Source organism: Protopterus annectens, chromosome 5.part0, assembly GCF_019279795.1.
Source record: "Protopterus annectens isolate FY-2018-M chromosome 5.part0, PAN1.0, whole genome shotgun sequence".
In the NCBI taxonomy this organism is placed as follows: Eukaryota; Metazoa; Chordata; order Ceratodontiformes; family Protopteridae; genus Protopterus; species Protopterus annectens.
The window spans coordinates 1,839,245,608-1,839,270,693 of NC_056735.1; positions in this window are offsets into that span (position 1 = coordinate 1,839,245,608).

Below are 25,086 nucleotides of genomic sequence, written 5' to 3' on the forward strand. Positions count from 1 at the left end.
GAAACTAATTTCAGGTATTAAGACTTGCTCAGCACTCTTCTCTTTGTATAATATGAAACAAGACATACAAAATGCTCTAAGCAATATTTGTACAAACCGATATGTACAATATTGATAAAAATATTCAAATTACTACGGAAAATGTTTGAAATAAAGTCCAAATTGCATAAAATTATTAAAAATAAGAGAAAGTACCACATTTTTGCAAAGTATATGTATTTTTCATATTAAGCAAAGATATCTGAGTTATCAGAAGTGTATAAAGTGTTTGTATGTTTGTGCAGTGTTGCAGTAAAGCTATGTCACAAAGTACAGCCCTTACAAGGCATATTTCACAAAGTAAAGTATTTTGAAGAGTTTACTGTGCATTTGAATGTTGTTACAAGCTCACAGAACAGTTTGTTCATACATAATTACAAGGTCCATATTTTAAGTGTGTTTGTGTATACTTTGTGGACATGGCAAACAGATTTCAAAAACCCAGTGCACTTGTGTTTGACAGTAATATTGCTGAGAACTGGAGAGTGTTTGAGCAAGAATACATTTTCATGCAAGCTGCATTTTCTCATAATGATTCTTGTACAAAGGCATTTATTCTACTTAATTTGGCTGGATCAGAAGCTATAGAAAGGGAACATTCATTTGTGTATGCACATGCTATCTATGCTGGAGAGGGGGAAACCATCATATTGTTGTACCGGCTGAGTGAAGGGAGGATCCTGAGTGCTTAAAACAAAAATTTAGAGAAATGTGTAACCCCCAGACAAATGTTACAATAGAAAGGCACTTATTTTATACAAGGGATCAAAAGCCTGGTGGAATTTTTGCAGCATATATAACTAACCTGAGGAAAAAAAGCTAAAACGTGCAGATTTGGTGACTTAAGGGATGAGTTAATAAAAGGCAGACGTGTGTAGTATAAAAGATGATGCTGTGAGAAAGATTTTGCTTCGTGACAGTGATTTAATTTTGAGTAAGACCACTGAGACTTGTCAGATATATGAGCTCACAGAAAAGCACACAAATACACTAACAAATGAGAGCAGCTTTAGAAGGCACAGTGACAAAACTCATGTTGATAGTATGCAGTACATGGTTAAAAGAAACAGGCCCAAGCACATAGCAGCTGTAACCCCTGCAGCACCTACTGGTAAACCCCAGAACTTTCTAGCATATTCCAAAAGCCGCACAGTCTCAGTGAAACATAAGAGTGAGTCAGCAAACTCAGGACATGGACCCCACCCTAGTTTCATTGCCAACTGTCATAATTGTTGTGGAAGTCATGAATTTAAAAGGGAAAATGTTTAGCTTTTGGTCAACAATGCCACAAATGGAATAAATGGAATCATTTCAAAAGATTTTGTAAATTAAAAGGCCCACGTTCTTTTATCAAAAGGGAACATTTTGAGAAATGAGTTGATCGGTTAGACAATTACAATTCTACTCTTTATGTTGATGGTCTGTCAGTGCTTCATGAAATGGTCAATGCAGTAGATTTAAAGGCAAAGAATGAAGTATTTTGTACTGTTCGGATAAATGGCTAACCCACAGAGGTCAAAGTTGATACAGGCTCCTAGTACAATGTTATGTCTGTAGAAACATTTAATAGAGTGTGTAACAGTGAAAGGCTTAATTTGGCAAGGTGCGTGAAACTTGTTGCTTATGGAGGTGAAGAAATTCAAACTGAAGGCTTTTGTACTTTCATGTTACTCTGCTGGAAGGAGGTACGACTTATTTTATATAGTCAAGAGGCATGTCCAGTCATTATTAGGGCTCAGAGACAGTTTGAAAATGGAACTGCTTTCATTTAACAAGGAAGTCCGCCATGTTAGCTTAAAAGGCAACTACTCTAATTTTGCCCAGCACATTTTTTTCTACCTACGCTGATCTTTTCCAAGCCAAACTAAGCAAACTCCATGAAGTTAGACCCGGAGGTCAGTCCAGTTATCAAGCCAGCACGTAAAGTTCAAATAGCCATGCAGGACAGAGTCAAAGCCAAGTTAGATAAAATGATGCGACACGGTGTGATTTGTCCAGTTGAAACTTCAACTGAAAGGGTATCTTTCATGGTAGTAGCTCATAAGAAAAGCTCAGATGACATCAGAATATGTACTGACCCACGAGATCTGAACAAAGCATTAAAAAGACCTCATCATCCAATGCACACAGTTGAAGAAGTCGCAGACTGATGCCAAATGCCACTATTTTTCTGTCTTAGATGCAAATAATTCATTTTGGCAAATTCAGCTTGACAAAAAAATCCTCATTTCACATTACTTTTAGTACTCCATTTGGAAGGTACAGACTTTTGAGAATGCCATTTGGGATAAAGTCTGTGAGTAAAGTCTTTCAGAGTGCAATGGAGCAATTTTTTTCTGGCTATCCTTGTGTTATCATAGTAGACGACATACTGGTAGGAGGTCGTGATGAAGCAGAACATGACAGAAACCTTAGAAAAGTTCTAAAAGGGCACTTCAAGTTAATCTTAAGCTCAATCCACACAAATGCAAATTCAGGCTACATGAAGTTTCTTATGCTGGTCATTTATTTATAAGTACAGGTTTATGACCAGACCCTTCAAAGCAAACAATGATTCTCGAGATGCCAGCTCCAGACAATGTATAAGCCCTGCAACATTTTCTTGGCATGGTAAACTAACTAGGCAAGTTCATTCCAGATGTGAGCCAACTATCAGCCCCACTCAGAGAGTTGACATGAAAAGATGTATCCTGGTCTTGGTTAGAGAAACACCAAAGAGCATTTGATGTCCTGAAACAGAGAATTGCTAGCCCTCCAATGCTCAGATACTATGATGTTGACAAACCAATTACACTTTCCTGTGATGCTTCGAAATTTGGTCTTGGTGCAGTCATTCTACAAGAGGATCAACCTGTTGCCTGTGCATCGAGAGCTCTTACCCAAACTTGAGATGCAGTATGCCCAGACTGAGAAAGAACTTTTGGCAATTGTGTTTGCATGTTCAAAGTTCCATGGTTATGTTTATGGTAGACTTATCCAGATTGAAACAGATCACCAACTTTTAGTCACAATCTTGAGAAAGCCAATGCATTCAGCTCCAGCCCGACTGCAACGTATGATGCTGAGATTGCAAAAGTACAATTTTAATCTTGTCTACAAGAAAGGCAAACTTCTTTATCTTGCTGATATATTATCCAGATCACCCAGTAATACCACTGAACAGAATGAAAATCCAGGTTCTCATTCGATTGATGATTTTGAAGTCATGGAAGTATGTAATTTTTCTTCTACATGTCTTGTTGAGCTGAGACATCACACAGCTAGGGATCCCGTTTTACAGAAGCTCAACTACTTTATCAATCAAGGATGGCCATCAAAGAAATCTAGTTTACCTCAAGAAGTCCAGCCAACAGGTCAAAAGATTTGCTGAAGAATGGGACTTAACTCAAGTTACGAGTAGTCCATAGTACTGTTCTTCAGAAAATATTTTGACCTGTTGGCTTGTAAACTGTGTGCCATTGCCAGAAATAACATTATGCGGACTCCCATGTACTGCAGAATGACTCACAGTTTACAAGCCAACAGGTCAAAATATTTGCTGAAGAATGAGACTTTACTCATGTCACAAGTAGTCCAGAGTACCCACAGTCAAATGATTTGGCAGAACATGCAGTACAAAGTGCAAAGCAGTTACTTGAGAAGTCAAAGTGAAACAATAGTGATGCTTTCCTGAATGTCTTGAATTTCAGAGATGTTCCTCGTGATAAACATCTTGGTTCACCTGCTCAGAGACTTCTGTCAAGACAAACCAGAACCATTCAATTGTTGGTTTCATGTGTCAAAAACATCAGATCAGTGAAAGCCAATCTGTTGAAGAAGTGCCTATCCCAGACGTCCTACTACGATAAGACCAGTAAACTGCTCAGTCCATTACGAGATGGAGAAGTGGTAAGGATGCAAACATCCAAAGGTTATGATTGGATTGGTGTCATGAAGAATATTGGTCCAGAGCCAAGATCGTACATTATAGAATCAGAAGGAGCAATTTTTAGGCAGAATTGGAAAAATTTGAGACCAGTGTCTGACCTTATACCACAACAAATAGCCTGTGAGAAAGACTCTTTATCTCGGAGTGAGCTGTCTGGTGTTCCAATTCAAGAGGAAGCTCCAGAGGGCATTCCTGTTCCTGTGACAAATCCAGATGTTCCTGATACAAGTTGTGCACTGCAGACTGTCCCTGTTGCTAAATGTAGTCCCAACCATTATGTTACAAGATATGGTAGAATCTCTAAACCCTGAAATAGATATGAAGAAATTAGCCATCGACATTGTGTTTTGTTTCCAATGTATATAGTAGTGCATGTCTAGCTCTAACATTGTTTTACATAAATGGCAATCTTTTTTAAGAGGGAGGATGTAGATCAAAGAGTGTGTATATACCTTTAAGAAGCTATCCAAGGGCTTGCACTAGTGTATAAATACGGAGAACGTGTAAGTCAGACTGCCATTTTGTAGTTAGCTGTTGAGATGTCAACATGTACATATGTATAGTCTGTCTGTTACCTAGTTCTGTAAGAGTAATATTGATCTATTCCATTTAGTATATTTACTGTCTCTTCAAAACAATTGTTCTCATGATTATTAATATAGACCAAAATTGAATATAAAGAGTTAACTTAGAAGTAGTACAAATGCTGAAAAAAATAGCTTAATTAGATGTTGGCATTCATGCATAAAGGAGTATGTTAATGAGAAACAGAGTTTGTAAAAATAGCTGTGTGCAGATGGTGGTTGGAAAAGGATTAAAGAGAATGTCACCAAGATAAAAATATGCAAAATCAAGGACTGAAACATCAGCAAGATAATGCAAGAACACTAAGTTTCCAGATAATACAGGAACACAGAGTTTCCAAGGACCATTGAGTTTTCAAGGACCAAGAACAATCATAAATTAGAAGAAACAAAGGGAAACTGTTATACATCAGACTTTGGGAAAAACATCAGACTCTGTATAAATATGAGTGTGTAAAAGTAAGCTTTGGGAATTTGTCATAGAGAACTGAAAGCATTATGTTGCATGCTGTAGAACTAAAGGTAAATTCTAAACAGTAAAGTTGCTAACTGAAGTAGTTGGTCTCTGTGTATTTATTGTACCTAGTTCAATACCGTAACTAAGTAGTTGGTCACAGTAAATTGCTAAATACTGTGGTATGCATGTGTACGAATGCAAGTAACAACAAACCAAAAAAGATAGTATAATTTTTCAATGGCGAGCCACAGCTGATGGACCAAATGGTTTCTTGTGACAACTACGCCTTTTTTATTTTGTTCAGTTAGCACGTCCAGTCACAGTGCAAACATTTGCCTTCTTGTTTTATCCTTCGGGAAAGGATCCAGTCACAGAACAGCTGATCTCTGCAAGTTCCACTGTTCTTTTTTAAAATTGCATTACTGAATCTGCCAGTATCGTTTGACCGCCTTTTCGGGAAAATCAATGAGGGACTTTCCATGTTTTCTCAACAGGAGATTTTAGCCACTTTTCACACAGAAACTGGTAATTCTCTTTTTGTTTCTCATTCTACAGCATGGATGCCATAAAGGAGAGGAGTGTAAAGTGTATAACTACTTTTTAGGTAGACAGTAATGATAGTCCAGCACATGTACTGTTAGGTTTTAAAGATTGGTATAAACAAAACTGTAGCACTTGTAGTACTTTACTAGGTAAAGTTGATGTCAATGCCTTATGTAAATGGATTTTTACTTATGATTTGTACATGTCTAATGTCAAAACTTACAAGTATCAACCAGGGTGTGTGTTCTGTAACAGTGATGATAAATCTATTTGTCTAGTGTGCCACAAAAAGGTTGTTACACGGGTTACATCCAGGGATACATCCCCTGAAAAACAGCCCTTATCTTTCACTCTATATCCTGATTTAGAATCCCTCCTTATTTCACCTGTATGTACCATTGAGACCCTTTTGAAAGACATTTCAGATTTTAAAGATAATCTGTTACAAGACCCAGATACTGATTTGGTGACTCCTTTTGTTACTTACTGTTCCGATTGGAGTTCGGCTTTATCGCCTGACTCTAAACAAAAATTAAATAAACAGCACAAAAAATTCCAAAGGGAAAAACAAACAGAGTGGAATGCGCTCCATCAGTCTATGGCAAAACTATTGTCTAAATGATTGGGGAGCTTAGACTCTCAGCAACACATAAACGTAAAGATGAATTGGGAAGTAAAGTATGAATTGCTTAAAGAGGAACTACAGGCAGAGCATGACAAAAATCCACAATATCAAACAATGGAACAGGAATTACAACAGTGTAGACAGCAGCTAGAGGGCTTACAGCAACAAATAAAGGAAGGGATAGAAAAGGGTGAAAAATATAAACAAATGCAGTATGATCTAGACAGATGGACACAACAGCTTCAGGCACTAGATGAAGAAGTAAAGAGTTTGACAGACCGTCTTAAAGAATTGGAAACCACAGCATGGGAACATGTTGGGCAGGCTGTAGACATTATAGGGGCAGCAACCCCTGCTGATTTATATCAGCAATCGAGAGTGTTACAAACCCTCCCCAAATGGAATGATAAAAAAGGTATTTTTTACAACATTTTAGCTTTTGAGGAATGGGTTAGTTACACGGCAGGTGCAGATGCATGGAATGATTCCTTGACCAAATGTTTTTGGACGTTTATTCCTAAATATTTCAAAAATATTATTCAGCTAAAGAACTGTCCTCTTAACACTCAGCTGCAACTTATGGCAGCAGTCTTACAGGCATACACACAAGGACAACCATTAACTACCCGGTTGTTAGATCATTTCAATATTATCATCTTAGACAAAATGCTAGAACATGCAGATCACTTTCAGTTGGCTTATCAAGTAGTGTTGAATAAATCTGACAGAGATATGCAGGATGAAGACACTCAAAAACAGCTTATTCGCTGTTTCCTGGAGCAAGTGAAGGGAGTTGCAGGTGACATTAAGTGCATTTATCAGGAAACCTCAAAGAACTTGCATGATTTAGTGCAAAAATTAATGAGTGCCAAGACAATGTGTGATGATGGCAATCTTTTTTCTCATGTCTTCGCAGTATATGAGGACGTGGGACCTTTTGCAATTGTAGACGTTTATTCAAAAGGGTGGGGTAGAAGCCGTAGGATAGACCACGGACAACAATGGCAACAGAGAGTGGCTTCCACACCTCTGGCTCCAAAGGGCGCCAAAGGACAAGGGGAAGAAAGGAGAGTTCCACAGTGTTTCTGCTGTAAGCAAAATGGTCATGTTAAAAAGGATTGTCCATATTACAGGAAATGGAGGGAAGCACAGGAAAGAAAGGGTAGGTTTACTAAGCAAGTTACGGATGAAAATACAGGAAAACAACAATTAAAGGTGCAAAGGCCCTATAACCAGGGAAAGGATAACTATAAGGTAAAACAAATGACACCACATGGTGTCGTATGTCTATTAGATTTTCAGGCTCAAACACTTGTCAATCCGCAATATGCAGAAAGTTTGAAAGCAGAAGTTACAAAGTTTAAGTATGTAGTTGATAGTGAGGGGGATGACCATGAGGGAGAAGAGGAGACAGTACAGTTCCAGCTGTGTGAAGTTGCAAAATCATCAGCTATGGATGATTGGGAAAATATACAATAGGGGTGTGCTCCCCCTACCTAAGAAGTTTCTTTTTTGACATCTTTTACAAAGGGGCAGGATAGAAGGCCCCTAATTGATATTTGGGTAGAGGGGTCCCCTATGGAAAAATGTATTATTGGATACTGGAGCAGCTGTTTCAGTTACTAGCCAATCACTCCCACCAGATCCTAAAAATAGAACATGTATTTCAGGTTTTAACGGCACTGGCTGCATAGCAATGGGTAGTAAAAATGTGTCCATATGGTTTACACCAAATGATGAAGGCATGCAGGGATATTTTTAATGCACCCTTTGTGTGCATCAACCATTATAGGTATGGATATTATGAATAAAATCGGATTGGTCATAGATGTGCCAAATGGCACATGGAAGGGCGCAAAAGGATTTTCATGCTGTACCATACAAACAGACAACACACTGAAGAAACCACAAGGGGCGGTACACACAGACGCACTTGATGCATGGCAGCCCTTGCAAGCACAGTTCCCAGTTCTGTGGTCACAGGGAAAACTGGAAATTCCAGTAGGAATAGGAAATGAGTGGAATTTTAGACCTCCTTTCCAAAAGCAATACCCAATACCAAAAGAAGCAGAGGAAGATATGCAAAAGTGCATAGCAGATTGGGAAATGGCAGGTATAATAGTAAAAGGTGAAAGTCCGACAAACTCACCCATCTGGACAGTTAAGAAAAAAGATGGTAGTTACAGATTAGTCGCAGATCTGCCAAAAGAAAATCAATACACTACCCCTAGGGTCCATCTAATTCCGGGAGTTCCCAAATTAGCAGCTAATATAAAACCACAAACCAGTGGTTCACAGTCATTGATTTGGCAAATGGATTTTTAGCCGTACCACTGAGAAAAAGGGATTGGCCAAAATTTGCTTTTACCTTTAATAATCAGCAGTATCTTATGACAATTACCACGAGTGTTTCATAATAGTCCGGCAATCTTCCATCAGATGGTAGGCAAAAGCTTGGAAGGGCTAGAAATGGACGGATTGGTGCTCCCTTACATAGATGACATTCTGGTGCAGTCGGAAACTGTAGAGCAGCATTTGAAAAAATTAAAAGAGATTTTCACAACACTGCAGGAGGCAGGATTTAAGTTAAAGAGTGAAAAAATACAGTTTCTTTCACAAGAAGTCAAATTCTTAGGAACTATTATTAAGCCCATGGGGAGATCTCCATGCTCACAAAGAGTACAAGGTATTTTACAAATGCAAAAACCAATGACTATCTCTGATTTGTATAAATTCATGGGTATCATGAACTGCAATAGAGAATTCATTGAGGACTATGCACACACAGCAGGACCTCTGTATAACATGTTATCTGTGCAAAAAAAATAATAGCTCTGGAGTGGGGTGTGGTAGAGGAACAATCCTTTGCAGCTATGAAGGAGAAATTGGCAAGGGCTACAAAACTGATAGTGCCAACTTCAAAGTTACCATTTGTTTTACAAGCAGTGGCAGGAAAAAAAACACACTATCAGTGGTGTTATTACAAGAATGGCCACATGGAGGAGATAAAAGATCACAAAAGACTTTGAGACCAGTTACCTTTTGTAGTCGCAAAATGACTCGGGTAGAAAAGATATATCACTCTTGTATTCAGCAATTGCTGGCTATATATTGGGGAATCAAACAGACAGAATATCTAACAGTCTTTTTATCCATAATAGTGCAGACACTGCATCATGCGGTGTGGGTACTAGTAGATAGTTTTGAAATGAACAAGATTACCGATGGTATCAGTCAGGGAGTATTTACTAGGTAGATGACTACTTTCAGTACAAAAAAATAATCTTTCAAGCAAGAGAAAAATATTATTTGTCCAACTTGCTGGGATATGAGAGAAAACAGCATAACTGCATCGACAATATGACTAGGCCAGAAAAATCCCCCATATCACCAGACTACAATCATTTTTTACCCTCTGTCTTTGTAGACAGAGCCAGGTAATGGGAAAATGGACAGTATGTGACAGGGTTTGCAGTAATACCAGAAAAGGAATACTTGGGAGTTCCAGAGATGGTTCAGCTCCCGCGTCACATGTCAGCCCAAAGGGCTGAATTGGAAGCAGTACTGTATGTACTACAGCACTATAATCCTGTCAGTATCTACTCTGACAGTGCATATGTGATAAACTCATTATGTTTACACGACTGTTTGGGCTCGTAGAGGTTTAAGTGCAGGAAAACCACTGAAACGTGCTGAAGTTTTGCAAAATATATGGAAACCATATGGCAAAAGAATTTACAAGGGCAATTCAGTATCTTAAAGGTAAAAGCCCATCAAAAACCGACCTCAGAAGTGTTCAAATTGCAAAAACAGATGTCTTAGCCAAACAGGCAGCAAAGACAGGATGGCAGTTGTATCCGGATCTAAAATCAGGTGAAGCAGTACAACAAGTTAGAGTATTAAACCAGGCCAGGGATATCACTGAGGATTTGATTCAAATACAAAAGCAGCAAGGTTTGGAAGAAGAAACTTGCCAATGCATGATAGAAGGGGTCCCACCTAAAGAATTCTGGGTTTATCTCACTACAAAAGGATTAAGACTACCTTATGTGCCATATCAGCTAGCAAAACAGTTGGCAGTGGTTAACACTGAGCAGCCTGCCTGTTCCTGTAGGAGTGGTTACTTCCTAGAAGCTGTAGTTTTATTGGCCATTTTCGGTCAATTCCGAACTCCTTGATCTCTCTCTCTCTCTTAAAACCCTGCAACTCTCTTTTTGCGTGGTCTTAAATAGGTTTAAACTATTCCTGGCTCCACAAAGTCTGCTCTTCACTTTTTCCCTTAGAACTGCTCTAAATCTCAAAATAAGCACTCTATTTTCATTCTAAAGCCCTGAACTTGCTCGTATAAGTAATCTCATAGATAAACACAAATAAACTTAAGCACTACATCCTCTTATACTCCTTTTAAGCACTTGCTCCCTATTGGTTCTTTCTGATCAGTCAATAAGTAGTTCCCTGTATTATTCAGGCATGTCCAAAGTTCACTTTCGGGTTTACTCTCCAGTCCAGCTGGTGAATCTGGGAATCTTGAGGCAATGTTACAACTGCCTTATGTATACAGACCACCCTCTCCTCCTCCCAACAAGCTCAAATATATGTGAGAGATGCAACTATATAGCCAAACTGGAGGCTAAGCTCTCTCAACCCAGTACTGGCACAGCCTGTCAGGAGGAGAAGGAAACCACACACACCACAAATCCAGTCTCACATAGACCTATCGCATCAGCAAACCAAACACATAAACACACAAAAACATACTCGGAGGCTCTAAATAAAAATCTGCCCAAGCAGCAGAGACCTCCAAAGCAGGCATCCAAGCAACCCCTACCATGAAACAATACCCATGTAGCACATAGCTCACAAAGTCAGTGTGCCACACAGTCACAGCCCTTAAGGCTAAACAACACACCTAATACTCTGTTGTGAGACACACTGATGTCCCACTCACCAGGCTGAACAAGGAGAAGGTCACTGTAAGCTGCCTGTCAGGTGCCAGGATCCGCCACATAACACAAGCACTCAGGTCACTCCAAAGCAAATACAAATATGACTCCGTCATTGTCAATGCTGGTGTAAATGACCTTAGATGTACCTCCCTGGACTACATGAAAAAAGACGTAGAGGAGCTCTTTGATCATGTAGCCCCAGGCCGGTATGACCCTGACCTTGAGTAGCATCTTACCCTCACCAAGAATGATGCCACAGTATAAAGACAAAATGATCAATTTTAACAATTGGCTAAAGTATTGGTGTCATTCAAAGGGGATCCAGTGTCTGTCAGCCTGGGAAGACATGCTCGACAAGCCACGCTACCGCTAGGGACAGCAGGCTCAAAAGACAAACCCACCTCCATAGACAACACAAAGAAAAAACTAAGGGTAATGCTGAGTCTAAACCTCAACATGCCTTTTCGAGACTCTCCTCAGTATGGAGACTATCTATATCTGTGCAGTAACAGAAACCTGGTTCAAGGCTCCCGAGAGCACCACAGCACTAACAGGTTATACTTCATACCATGCTTTCCGGCCCAAAAAACGACCAACCACAAAGAAGGGGAGTATCCATATTTATCAAAGATACCCACACCTCCAGGTTAGTGGCACTGCAAAGCATCGGAGACCATCCATGTGCAACTAACAGTGGGCAAAACTGCCTTTCAGTTTGTAGCCTGCTACAGACCACCCTCCCTCCCAAACACAGGAACCTCACTTCCTTTGAACACTGGAGAATATGAAGGTCTCTCCAAACACCATTATATTGGGTGACTTCAACTACCCAAACATTGATTGGGAAAACTACTCCAATGGTTCCTAGAATTTATAAACTCAAATGCTATGGAACAACTGGTCACCACTCCCACAAGAGATCTGGTCATCACCAACATGGGGTCTCTATGTTCCACACCAGAGGTATACCCCTCATTGGTAAGATCAGACCATAAACTAATCTCACTGGACATCCATAAAACCATGGTGAAGAACTTCTCAAAAGCAAACAAAGCATTCTATGGACACCTAAAGGCATGTATGGAGCATGCTATCCCAAATAAAACCAAGACTCACTCCTCCAAAGGCAGGAGACCTGTCTGGTGGACCCCAGCCATAAATAAGCTATACAAGAGAAGGAAAAAGCTACTACATGATAGAGCAAAATCCCAAAAAGGGAAGGCATCTCTGATCAGTACTAGCAAGAAACTATGATCCCTCATAAAATCATCTAAAATTGAACAAGACACAAGCCTTCTTTAGTTATGTCAGAAACCTGGGAGGCAACTCCCAGATATGCTCTGAGTTAGTGCAAAATGACAAAAAATAGACTGAACCCACAGACATTGCCAACATCCTGGCAGAAAGGTTCAGTGCAAACTCCCCCCCTCCCCCCCCAAAAGAGCAAATGTCTATCCCAACAAAGTGTAGCCTTCCTGAGATCACAGATGCACAGGTAAAACACAGCATCGATGGGACCAGATGGTGTCCCAGGCTGCATCTTACATGAGCTCCAAGAAGAACTAAACCCTCATATAAAGTCACTGTTCAATCTCAGCCGCAACAGTGGTCCCCAACAGACCCCGAAACCTATGGAGCATATCATCATGGAAATCATAAACAAAGACATTGGGAACCTCCAGACACTGGATTCTTGCCTCTTGAACCTGGTCGATTCTTTGAAACAGTTACCAAAGCCATAGATGAAGGGAAGGTAGAAACAAATTACAATTCAAAGGCACTTTTTTGTATGTTTATTATGTTTCTTATATAAAACAAACTCACAAAATTAGAAGCCAAAAAGGATTAGGAGAAGTTAATCCGGGAACCTGAATGCATCCAGTTTCTGATCAATGCACATAAAGGAAAAGCTATGTCCCGAATGGCTTTTATTGTTTGGCTAGTGCGTTGTCTTCCCAGAATCACGACAAGAAGTTGGACACTAGCTCACAAGGGAGCCCCATGGCCTTGTTTCTCTATATAAATAGTCCTAGTATAAATCACGAAAAGTAGCCTCTAATCCACAACTGAATTGTGAACACCACAAGCCCCCCCTTTATCAGGTGTTACTGCGTCTTGGCCTTGGTTTAAATTGTTAGAATACGATTGTGTCGTATTTGTATTTCAGAAAGTAGATGGTTCTGTAAGAAGCCCAGAAGGAGAAAAAGTTTTCGCAAAGCCCTGGCACACTAGTCTCTCAGCGACACTGTTCAAAATGAATAGTTTCCATTTGTACTTTTTTAACTTTAGTAATTTGCTGTCAAGTACCTCAATTTATCTGCAATGCCTCCTTCTGGTTGTCGGGGTTTCTCCTCCAGTATTAACCAAGTTTTTTTTGATTTAGAGAAAACTTGAATGAGACAAAATGATCAAGAAACAGAGATTTCACCATTTGAAATCATGACAGGCAGAAAAATTCCCACACAGCTACCTTTTGATCTGGAGGTTGGGCATAATAGACCTTTGTTATAGGTAGCACAGCACCAAAAACGGTTAAAGACATCACAGAACAATGTGATTACTTGGCAAGGGAGCAAAAGCATTCCATTTATGGAAAAAGGTCCTAATAATGCTACAAGAACAACACCTTCCCTCTGGAACAAAGGTATTAGTTAAAAAGTTTCAGACAGATGGTTCACGGAATAGTAATTGGCGAGGACCTTTCGAATTAAAGGAATAAATAGGACCTTTAGTCTATAAGGTCAAACAAAGCAAGAAAAACAAAACATTGCTAGTTCACAGGGATCAAATGAGAGTCAATGTTTTTAGTGATCAGCAGCAAAATGCATCACCTTAAAAGAAGGGAGAGCAGATGCTCAATAAAGTTTATGTTTCTGTTTTTTAGAAACAACATACAAGACTGAATGCCAAGCGTTGTGCAAAGTTTGTTGAAAGTATTCCCAAAGAGGTTGTTAGGACAAACCTGTTTTAATAAGAATGAAAAATGTGATTGTTATTGTAAGTTTTGTACTCGGTGGACTCTTTTTGATAGAATGCCAAACAGAGAGAATCAAGGTTGTTTATTACAACAGTGCACGAATAAGACTTAGTTGGGAAAATGCTGCACAAAATGGATCACAAGACAATTTCAGTTATAAGAAGCAAACTGTACTTTTGGGAGCATAACATTTAACACAAACTATATTTGCATGGTTAGCTAAACAAGGTCAGGCATACATAAAAGTAGAAGAAGAGTCAAAGACTGGTGTAAACATTTCAGTAAACAGTTCAGTTTCTATTAGATGCTGCACATTCCCCCCCGAAGATGTAACAAAGTGGACAAGATAAGACATCAGACATAAACTTTCGCAGTGTGCAGACAATAACACAAAAATAAACTCGACAGGGGAAGAAAAGGGTATAATTCTTACCAATACTCTGTTTATTTGTACAAATAGCACAAAACTAAAAGGAAAAGGACCATGGGTTGGAATACTTACCATTCTGGTTAACAAGCCAGTACTTCATACACATCAAGTAGTAAAAATACCATCCACTTGTACTATGATAAGACAACAATACCAAAAAACAATATTGCACTTCAGTATTACATTTCCAAGTTTTAAACAAACAGGATGCATATTTAAAAGAGCCTGATATGACACACTTTTAGGGGGAGTAGGAGCAGGATTGGGAACCCTAAACACTATGGATGTTGAAATTTTATGAAATAAACTAAAACTAGCAGGACAAGACATATCACAAATTGTACATTTACAAGCACAATGGAATCCTACTATTTGGTATGTATATAAACAAAATGTACGGTATCAAGAGGGTTTTTTAAGTCATTACAATGTATCAGTAATAGATTGCAATTTGATACTAATGTATCTACATTTGTAGATTGGACAAAATGTACTTTACGATCATTATATGTTAAAATGCAACAAAATGAGTTACAGACAAAGTTAATGTTAAAAAATGAGTACATGTGGCGATAACTATTTCGCAGGTGGATCCCATCCACTAGCTGCAGAAGACTGTTCACAGAACAGACTCCGTGTGGGCACAATTATTGCACTGGAAAACTTATGGTATTACCCATAATATTCTGGTCTACATATAACTGTACTGAACTTTGGTTACCTCAGCTATGAATGGTTTAATATGTGGACAACATTCTCCTATTTATGAACAATGTTTTTTACAACATTCTGTAAATTTGTGCAAATGGACAATATTACCTTCAAATTTTAAAATGTTTGTCAAAGTGGCACCACAGTTTGTATGTGTGGTTTCAAACAAACCAGTGTTAAAATACAAGCAAACACCCTTTGTGGGATGTATTATTAGTATCACGTATTTAACCTGGGAAAACAAAACCTATATGTTTTCTACCAGTAAAGAAATGAAAATGTTTCAAGGAAAATATAAAATTATTCAATTTCCTAACATTGCCTTGTCACTAGACAAGTTAAGAGAAATAATACAGGACACAGATTATTTTAAAGATTACCTGGATCATCATAACCGCAGCATATTACAGCATGAAGTAAATAGTGCAATAGTAAAAAACAAATTAATAAAGTTGGCTGAAAAAACTGGAGCTAACACTGCCCATAATTGGTGGAACATATTCACAGGGCGGTCATCATCTGGAACCAAATTGTTAAATTGGTAAATACATCTGGTATCGGTAGTTTTAGGGGTCACAATAATAATGACAGCTTGAAATTGCTGTATATGCTGCAAGTTGGGAAGAGTTGCAATAACTCAGCAAGTCAAGATTGCAAACATGAATAAAGTGGTAAATGCTGTAAATAGCAATGCTGAAGAAACAAATGCAGTCTTTTCTTTAACAGAAGTTTAGTCCGTTCCCTACAATATAATAAGGGGGAACTGTAAGAGTAATATTAATCTGTTCCATTTAATATATTTACTGTCTTCAAAACTGTTGCTAGCATGATTATTAATATAGAGCATATAAAGAGTTAACAGAAGTAGTACAAATGCTGAAAAATAGCTTAATTAGATATTGGCATTCATGCATAAAGAAGTACGTTATTGAGAGATAGAGTTTGTAAAAATAGCTGTGTGCAGATGGTGGTTGGAAAAGGATTGAAGAGAATGTCACCGAGATACAAATATGTAAAATCAAGGACTGAAACATCAGCAAGATAATGCAAGAACACTGAGTTTCCAGATAATGCAGGAACACAAGAGTTTTCAAGGACCACCAAGTTTCCAAGGACCAAGGACAATCATAAATTAGAAGAAACAAAGAGAGACTGTTATACATCAGACTTTGGGAAAAAACACCAGAGTCTATAAGTATGAGTGTGTAAAAATAAGCTTTGGGAATTTGCCATAGAGAGCTGAAAGCATTATTTCGCATATTGTAGAACTAAAGGTACAATTCTAAACAGTAAAGTTGCTAACTGAAGCAGTTGTTCTCTGTGTATTTATTGTACCTAGTACAATACCATAGTTAAGTAGTTGGTCACAGTAAATAGCTAAATACTGTGGTATGCATGTGTACGAATGAAAGCAACAAGAAACCAAAAAAAGGACAGTATAATTTTTCAAGTGCGTTCATATGTAAAGATGCTGCTGTCCATCCTGATGTGTTTCTGTGTATTAAAGCATCTAAACAAACCCCCGAACCTTCTTATTATTTGTGATAGAGACGAACAAGCAACAGTTTATTCCCAATAAAATTTGTGGTTTTCTGGCAAATCATTTGGGTTTGAAGTCATTAATGACAGGCATTTGATGATGAATTTCATACTTTATATCTTAATAACTTTCTAAGTTTATAACTGCAATAATTAAAATCTGTCTCTCTTTTTCAACTTTGCTCCTCATTATTTTTGGTGTTTTCCAGATTTTTTGGTCTAAAAGGTTGACAGATATGGCTACCAACTGCATGTTAATGTCAAGGTTATAATGGTTGAAATGTTTTTCCCCTGTACTTAGCTGTGGAGTCTACTGTGCCATTAAATCATTAACAATTCTACCTTTAAAAATGATTTGTAATGTTAAAAATTCCCTTGTCTTTCATTCCTCAGTTCTTCAGTATATCTATATCATAGATCAAGTAGAATTACTTTACAATTTGTATTATGTTGAAGATGCAAGTGTTTTTATTTTTTTCAGATGATGTGTTTTTCAAACCAGTTCTTTCAAATACCAGTGCTTTTTCATGCTAATTCTTTCAAATGCCAGTCCTTTCAGATGGCATGTTTTTTTATGTCAGGTATTGCTTCAAGCCAGTTTTTTTCAGATGTCGATGTTTTCTCAAGCCAGTTCTTTCAGATGCCAGTCTTTAAGCCAGTTCTTTCAGATAGCATGTTTTTCACACCAATGTTTTTTTCAAGCCATTTCTTTCAAATGTCAGTGTTTTTTTTTTTTCAAGTTAGTTCTTTCAGATCCCAATTTTGCTATGTTACTGCACCCTACTAACACAGTTCCACTACATGTGTTGTATACCAGGTAAGTACATATTCAAGGATGAAGAATGCAGCAGCTTAATCACAGTCTACCACCAATAAGAGAATGTGCAAGTGGCAGGATGTTTGGAAAATGGAATTCGGCTGGATCAAGAAATGCAATGACCTGAAAGCATTCTGCAGGTAGTGCAAAAAGGAATTCCCTGTCACCCCTGGTAGAAGAAATGTTGTCACATGACATGAGGCAACTGAACAACATAAGACTGCTACTGTACAAGCAAAATCAAGTCACCTGATTACAAAGTGGGCAAGGAAGACAAACCTTGAAGGACCAAAGCTTATGATCATTGCAGCAGAATCCTCTGAGGTGTTCCATGCAGTTAAGCATAATATCTCCTATAATAGTTTGGACTCTGTAGTAAAATTGGCCAGCCAGTTGTACAGTGACTTGGATGTTGCAAAAAACTATCTTGCAGAAGGACCAAAGCTGAATTCATTGTTGAAAATGTTCTGGGACTGTACTCATTGGAATACCTCCTGCATGCCCTACAGAAATCAGGCACTCCATTCCCAGATCATCAAATGCTTCCAACAAGAGAAACATAACATTATTTTGACTTGTTATGCAGTACTTTTCCAAAAAAGGAGCAGTGAATGGACTTTTGGATTTCTATGAATACCCTGATAAATCTTCCCAAGCCATATCACAGCAGATTTTGAACATAATGGAAAAGCACTCCATGACCTGAGGCAGCATTTCAGTATCTGGGGCTGATAATGCCAATGTCAACTATAGAAATAAATCTGGTGTGTGTATACCAGATTTAAAGAAAAGTGCCCATCACTCCAGAAGCCTAACTGTGGTGCCCACATAATTCATAATGTAGCCAAAAAAGCTGAAGCACAACTACCCTATGACATGGGAACTGTTTGTGGTGAAACCTTTCAGTCATTTCTTGGGTTCTGCCACAAAGATCAGATACTTGAATTTGAGAATCTCCTAAAACAAGTGCCAACAAGTTGGTTGTCTTTCCTGCCAGCCATTGAGAGATAGTGAAAAATCTCTATGTGGTCCAGTCATATTTCCTGTCCCAAGGAGTTGAGTAGAACCCCCCTCCCCCCAGCAGATATGGCTGTACTTTTCAGATAATGAGCATGGTGAGAATATATTACCTCTACTCCCCTAGTACTACTTGTACTTTATCAGCGTTGTTCTCATTGATTTCAATGAGCACATTAGTATAGTAGAAAAAGCAGTACTTAATTGCATGGAGATATTTTCAGTGATGGTTTCTCTCTCAAGAAAAAAAATTGCAGTCAAGAGCAGAAGATGCTTTCTTTGCTGGAAAACATAAGGCACTTAGGAACATACTACACAGCACTTCTTTTAACAAGCTGAAAAGAGACTTCATCATGTTCTTGGAGACAGCAGTTAAGTACTTAGAACAGTGGTTTGATTTTACTGAAAACAACCATCTGTTGACACTGTCTAAATTATCTTTAACTGAGCCCTTTGTTTTCAGTGATTTACTCAGTGTGACCACTGTTCTGCGTCTGCAGGACCTAGATGAAGACCATTTTTTCCAGGATTATTTAACAATCAGGCCCTCTCTCCAAGAAGTATGTACCACAGGCTTATGTCCAAAAGAAAAGTGGTTGAAACTTTTCAAAGAAGGGCCTGAGCTGACTGCACTATATCTGGTGATTGCTAGGGTATTAGCTATATCAACATCTAATGCATTTGCAGGGAGAGATTTTAATTTGGTTAAAAATAAATGGATGGATATGCAAATCATTGTAGTGTGGACTTGTTAAAAACTGAGCTAATGATGACTGTAAATTAGCTGATGAAATGCGGTAAATTTTATTCAAATATATCAAACCAGGCACTTCTTTATGTCATCAAATCAAATGCAAAGTACACATTAAAAAAATAAATAACTGATTTAGTCTAGTTTGCTTGTAGTGTGCAGTATGTAGGTTTTTCTTTTTTAGAATAGCTATGGTTAGTGTAATAAGTAGAATTTAGAGTTTTGCTTTAATTTATAATAAACATACTCTGTTTAATTATATACCTTTAAACAATTTTAGTGTACTTGTTTGCAGTATGCAGATTTGTAATTTTCTTGTTCAGAATACTTATGGTTAGTATAATATGTATAATTTACATTTGTTTCTTTTTTAAAAACATATTTGTCTATTTAATATGTGTAGTGTTTTGTTGTTTTTACTAAAGTTAACTTACTGTCCCAGCTGAGTAATGTCGGTGTTTTTCCAGTGATGCTTTCCATTTACTGTTAAAGCTGCGTAGTTTAACTGGTTTCTGTGAGATTTCAGTATGCTGTAATAACTTCACACTGTAGTACCCATAACTGCATCTCTTTCACCACTTCTGTGGTGATGCCATGGGTAGAGAGTGTGGCCAATGACATATTGGCCTCACCTTCATGTCCCAATTTGGCCTGCTTAAAAAGTGGCACCCAGAGGGTCAGTAGTCTGGCTTGTCCTCAAGACGCAGATGAATGTCAATTGTAGACAAGGGAAATCCTTGCTTGATTGATTCAGAAGGGGATTCTGATGTCCTGGAGATAGTTGTTACTGATGAGGTACATGATATCCCGGCAGAGGACTGGATTTCTGAGCAGATACTTTTTTTCGAGACTCCTAAGAAAGTCTCAGAAGTTGAAACACCTTTCCAATCCCTCTACTTCCAAGGAAACAAAAGAAGATTTATTTGCTTTTGCTAAAGGTTTATTTAAAGAGAGTCGATCAGCTCAGACTGTTTCTACGGCCCATACTCATTCAAAAAGACAGAGAACTCCTTATTCTTCAGAGTCAGAATCAGATTCTGATATAGAGGAGTTTGGTTTAGGCTATGTTTCCCAAGTCTATTCACCTGAAAACTTAAATCAGAATCTGAAGAAAATATTTCTTCAGATTCCCTTATGGAGAAATTGCCCTTCTTTTATACTACTGGAAGGATGAAAGACTTGTTTAATTGGGAGCAAAAGGAGGATCTCCGAATCTCAACTAAGGAATTGTAACCTGTTGCAGGTAGAGACTCCCAAACTAGTGGCTGTACCTCCAGTTATTGCAACACTAAAGGGTGCTATTAATGTAGCCAGTACTTCTCCTGATTGTCAACTGGCCGCTCCTGGAAAATCAGATAAACTGTTTAAGGTTTTTCAGTCTCATATGTACTTTCTGCAACTCCGGGCTGACCCTTCAGTAATTTCATTACCAAAAAATCACTTACTCTAAACCCCTGGCTACTTCCAATCCAGATCCTTCTGACAAGGATATCAGAGCCTTTGACAGATTTGGAAAAAAGGGTTATACCTCTTCAGTCTTTGTATTTAGAATGGTCAGTTGTTAGGCATGTGTGTCCAAATCCCTTTTGCCATCTTATGCTGACATAAAAAGGCTATTGCTGATTTACCTAGTTTAGAATCTACATCATCTTTGCTTTTTTTGCTTTCCTCAGTCACTCAAGTTACCAAACACTCAATGAGATTCTCATATGATTTTGCAGATGTAGTGTCTAGGGCTGCAGCAACCCGACTGGTCATATGTAAGCTTGTAGAGTGCAAACAGAATTTACCTGAAGACATCAAATATGAAACTCTTAATGCTCCTCTGGATAAAGTTGGTTTGTTTTTATTTGTCACTTCATCTGTGGATGTTCTAAGTGATTTAATGAAAGGGGAAAATTGATTCAAAGGCTAAAACAAATCTTTCAACCCCCTATACCTAAATATAACAGAAATGTCCACTCTAGTCTAGGAACATTTTATAGAAAATCATTTAAACAAATACAGCAAAAATCAAGAAAACATCTTTTTACAAAAACAGTGTCAAGGCAGTTCCAAGAAAAAGGGAAGCGCTTCAGAAAAAGGGAAGAGCTGCAGCAGGCCCAGACTTGTCAAAGAAAAATGACTGACTATGCCATCTCTTCTGAATCCCTTCCCACCCTGGCAATCTTTTTACCCTTTCAGAGAATTTTTCTCTACATCTTTCTCTGTGACACCAGACTGCAACAGATGCTTTGGTGCAAGGAATCACTCAAAATCCTATGAATTTTATCTCATTCTCAAAATCAAGCCCCCTGTTCCTGCCATCATTACTCAGTTACTTTCTACGGGGAGTAATAGAACCTGCACCAGGAAGGCAAAAGGAGAATGACTCTTCTCAGTCATATTTCTGGTACCTAAGAAGGCGAGAACCTGAGGACCTGTTTTGGACTTGTGTTTTATAAATTTCCATGTCAAGATTTCAAGCTTCAGAATGCTTACAGTGCAATCTCTCTTATCTCTTATCTCTCTTCTATGCTTCTTAGCAATGTTGGAGCTAAAATATACTTACCCATTCACATAAAATTCAGGTACTTTTAATATTTTCTGTTTCTGATTCACTTTTTCAGTTCTCCTCTTTACCCTTTGGTTTGTCCACCTCACCAAAGGTAGTCATAAAGTGTCTAGCACCAATGATTGCGTGAAAAATCTGTTTCATAACCTAAATTTCCAACTCAGTTTGGAGATGTCATCTCTCATTCCTTCCCAGGAGATAATCTTTCTAAGTTTCCTTCTAGACACCTTACAAATGACAATATTCCTACCTCGGGAGAAAATAATATTTTACAAAGAGCATTTCCTTCAATTTTCACTTCACACTCTGATGTCAGCAAGGGAATTTTTCAGGATATTAAATACATGGCTTCAACAGTTCACATGATTCCTCTAGACAGATTACTCATTTGGGAAAATCAGTGGTTTCTAAAGTCAGTCTGGACCTAGCGCTGATACCCTCTGTCTTTCCAAATTGCTCTACTGAATTTTATCAAAAAATAACTTCACTGGTGGCTAGACCAGTTGATTCTGAATTCCAGTTTTCTAGTCCTTCCCCCTCAGTCCCTTCCCTTTCTGTAACTACAGATATCTCAGATTTTGCTTGGGGGGGTTGTATCCAAGGGAGTCAAGGTACAAAAGCTTTGTGACTATCATTTCAAAACAAAACACATAAACATCAAAGAAATTGTGCCATTAGTAAATTACTTAAATCTGTGAACTACTTGTTTACTCTAGGACCTCTACTGGTAATCATAGATAACATCACTATCATGCAGTTCATAAGCAAGGGGGAAACAGGTTGTACTTCCTATGCCAACTTGCCATGATAACCTGGGAACTTGCATTACATCACAACTATCTCTCTATGCTCCTTATTTTATCAGAGCAGAATACACAGCCATGAATGGATGTCACACACAGTGGTCTTCCAGGAGATTATCCACCTATGGGGAACTCCCCAAGTTGATCTGTTTGCCTCCATTCACAACAGACAATTAAAAAAATGTCTGCTCCAGGACTACTTGCAGAAAGGTCTGGAAGACAGATGTCTTCTCTTTCCCATGGATGGGAAGTCATCTTTATGCCTCCCTCCTTTCCTCTAATAACCAATTTTCTTTTAAAGATTCAAAATGACTCCTCAAGGATAATATTGGTAACTCCCTTTTGGTCCATACAATAGTGGTTCTCCTTTCTCATAAACATGGCTAAAGGCAATTGTCACAAACTCCACCAGAGGATGAACTTAACTAGATGTGTTTCATCCAACAGCCTGGATGATGGAATTTTAATCCCTTTCCTACACCTGTTTTCTGAAGGTCTGCTGCAGGTATTAAAGGAGGCTAAGAAACCTGCTCTTAGAAAATCTTATTTGTCCATATGTAAGAGATTTTCTAATTATTGCCATAAACAGAACCAAGGTGCTTTAAAGGCAGAAGCTCATTTGGTTCTTCAATATCTACGTGAATTGCTAAAATCTGGCTTTTCCTATTCATCTGTGAAGATTCATCTTTTTTTCCATTTCTGTCTGCCCCTAGACCCCCCCCCCCTTTCTTCATCTCAAATAAAACAGTTCTTGAAAGGGGTACTGCACATTCACCCACCTAGAAAACAGGTGACTTCTCCTTGGGATCTTAACTTCCTACTAGAAAACCTTACACTTTTTCCTTTCAAACCAGCTCATAAGGCTGATTTAAAGTTTCTGATATGGAAAACAGTGTTACTCACTGCTCTGATTTTCATTAGGAGTGTATGAGTTGCAAACTCTTATGGCAATTCAGCCTTACCTTACTTTTCATAAGGATGGGATATCCTTAAGAACCAACCGTTCTTCTTGCCAAAAGTGGTATCAGAATTCACTCTAAATCAGTATATTCATCTCCCTGTCTTTTTTCCTAAACCAAAAAGTGAGGGAAAGAAAATCTCATACTCTGGATATCCACAGACAAATCAAATACTACACTGACAGTAGAAATGACTTCAGAAATTACAATTAGTTGTTCATTGATTTTGTAGGTAAGTAGAAGGGATATTGAGTGTCAAAGTGGACTACTTCCAAATGTTTTTTTCATGCTAACCAATTTGTTATTCTCCTCACGGAAAGGCCCTTTCCATCAAAGTCAATGCACATTCTACCAGGCCAAGGCTATTTCTAGAGCTTTTGGGGAAATTGTGGCTCTAGAAGTGTTCCAGAAGTGGCAACTTGGTCATCTGTGCATACTTTCACTAAGCATTATAAAAGTAGCTCCTTCTCCAGATGAACAGCAGGTTTTGCTAGGACTCTTCTCCACTGTTTTTTTTGGACTCTGGCCCTTATTCCTTCTCCCCATAATAGTAGCTTTTCAAATAGATCACTTTTGCAGTATTTACATCCTCCCTCCTATACCCTTTCTGGTCCATCTGGTGAAGTTTATCTTATTACGGCTTATTCTTCTACCTTATCCATCTGCCATGGTGGGGGTTCTCCTTAGCCCTGCCTTTTCCCATCTTGTACTTCTAGCACATAACCTGGTGTGTTAGGGCTATGGTCTACCCCTCCAGAAAGGGAGGAATGCTTGGAAGTTTGGCACAAATACATCAACTTTTATACCGGCAAGCTCTCATGCCTCCTTGGACATATGGTACTTAGGAAGGTGCCCTGAAACTTTGGATATTGGCCAGATACCTGATCCTTGGCAGGTAACACTCCATATAGCTTAGACTACAGTGATCTATTTGAACATCTACTGTTATGGTCATTTTATTTATACAACTATCCTTTTTTTTGCAGACATGCACTATCCATAACAGATGTAATCAGTTTTTCCCATTTTTAAGTCATCTGCATAGAGGCTGTAAAACACCTCAGATAAAAAAGGTAAATCAGAAAGATACAACATAAACAAGTATGGGTCCAGCACAGAGTACTGCATGACACCGTGATTGTAACCTAGAATTCCACCTGCCTAGATGCTGTATGATACTTGCAGTGTCCTATTTGTGAGTAATGGAGATATCCATCTTATCAACATTGCATTAATACGTAGCTGTTATAATTTATTGATCAGTGTCCTGTGTATGACTGTATCAAAGGCTGAAGATAGGTGTACATCAAATACATAACAACACACCTTTTCATTACAGCTGTTATTATATTATAGAACATGTTATATGTTATTATAGATCTATTTTCAACATATGCATACTGACT